This window comes from Sinohyriopsis cumingii, chromosome 4 (assembly GCF_028554795.1).
Source record: "Sinohyriopsis cumingii isolate HCF-2022 chromosome 4, ASM2855479v2, whole genome shotgun sequence".
NCBI lineage: Eukaryota > Metazoa > Mollusca > Bivalvia > Unionida > Unionidae > Sinohyriopsis > Sinohyriopsis cumingii.
The window spans coordinates 19023899-19025980 of record NC_142964.1 but is presented as its reverse complement, the minus strand read 5'-3'; the positions used below and the strand labels follow the sequence as shown (position 1 = coordinate 19025980).

Sequence of the window (2082 nt, the reverse complement as noted above, 5' to 3'; positions counted from 1 at the left end):
GAATACCATGCAATGGTATTTTCCGTATAAGGAAACTCCTGAATCATCCGCCGTGGTCACAGTTAGTTTAAATGATATCACTGATGCGTTTGCCGAAATTAATCGTAATTACCGATCACAACTAGAACAGATACGGAAAACAAAAGCACGAAAACACGTTGAGGTGTTAAATCAACTTATATCAGACATGGAATATATTAATGAACGAATCGTTAAAACAATATCTGCTAACAGCGATGATAATAAATAAAAATTCCTAACCGAGTATAATATCACAGAAGCCAATTTACCCGATTTCAAGTTTCCAGGATACAACGCACCAGAACTAAGAAAATCTCTTAATGATTTTCTCGCCCCATCAACTATCCTCAGACACGATAACGGAGAGGATGGTAGGCATATTGCTCCATACAACGTAAATATTACGTCTGTGATAGCAATCAATCTAGTGTGTGATGTTATCGAAGGGAGTTATCAGGTGAATACCAAGCAATCAAATCAGGCTCAACAGGGGTATATCCTTTATTCATTTTCACCAACAGCCCCTCCGGGATTTTTAATCGTTGAGAGTCCGATTAATCCGGTCTATATGCGATGCCATAATCGGTTTTTAACAAGAATTAATTTTAAACTTACCGATCAGTCAAATAACCTAATTGATCTACAAGAGGAGGAGTTAGTGATCACTCTGTTTGTAAGATCATTGTAAATAGCCACTTAGCAGCAGGGGGCGCGATGACATCTACGCGGTCGTCGGGCTTTTTTGCCGGACGCTGACGACGCTGGGATCGGCGCGCAGAAGGTATTAATTAAACCAAATGACGATTGGACGATCCCCCCGACGACGACGTCGTTTTTTTTTTACCAGGCGCTGACGACACCGGATCCGCTGAGTGCAGAAAGTATTAATTAAACCAAATGACGATTGGACAAAATGTCCGATTCGCCCCCCCCCCCCTGCTGCTGGTAATACAATAACAACGAATCCTAAAATCCAATTGAAAATCAAATATAAGATCCAGTGGTGTTCACTAATTTCATGGCTGCTTCTAAACGTCTTTCTCAAAGAAATTTGAAATCGAGGAGAATAAAAAACATTAGTTTGTTGCTGTCACGATCATAAAATCCAATCAGATCATTCAGGATTTTCATGACAGTTATATCATGAAAAGGAAATAAGGAATAACCGCCATGCAATTTGCCTACAACAAAATCAGCTATCATTGTATCATTATAATCATTTTTGCATTGTTATGATCAAGAAAGTTACCAGCATCAAGGTGAAATCATCAAATCTTTAAAAACATCTGCAATCTCATCTTAACCAGTAAACTCTTTATTACTGACAACAGTTCTTGCAATTTGACATCTGTATAATGAAGGTCCCGATATCTTTTGATACTATTTTCAATGTTACTTGTTAAACATTCTCGTATGGGCTTTCTCGCAAGAGTAATTACACTATTTCTTCATTTCTTAAAGCTACCTAATCTACTATTTCAGTCAGTGACATAATAAGTGATCGTCTCAAACCTCTTATGAAGGGAATCTGCTTGTAATGCTAGTATCTAATGAGGGTTATGACCTGGTCGCGAAACACTCTCAAATATTCATTATAGAAGCTATTGGCATCATAAAGTCAAAGACGCTAAATTTAAAGCGAATTGAAGAATTTGATAATTAATAAAAACGCTCAAAAATGGTATGGCAAAATATTATGGTTCCGCTGGGGGTCGATCCCAGGACCTCTCGCGTGTGAGGCGAGCGTGATAACCACTACACTACGGAACCATTGGTTCGAAGGTTACAAAATACACTTTTTGATGATATCTGTACCTTTCATGGTCCTTTCATTAGTAATTATAGTTCATTCGGCACAGCAACATCAATATTATATGCATTTGTAGCTCAGTGACATGTCATGTCATGTCCGTATCTCAAAATGAAGTTAACATTACCGAATTCGTTTTGCTCACGAACAATTTCAACACCATAATGATCAACGTACAGCTCAAAGCTACTCATTCGATACATGTTACAAATCATGGTATGCATGATGTTGATCCTGGGGATATGGAAAGG

At 38.1% G+C, this 2082-nt stretch overlaps 1 non-coding gene across 1 annotated transcript; it reads right to left on the bottom strand.

Annotated features, from left to right (window-relative positions):
- Positions 1 to 1718: 1718 nt before the first annotated feature.
- Trnav-cac (transfer RNA valine (anticodon CAC)) lies at positions 1719 to 1791 on the bottom strand. The gene has a single exon. It is a non-coding gene; the product is annotated as a tRNA-Val (tRNA).
- Positions 1792 to 2082: the final 291 nt, after the last annotated feature.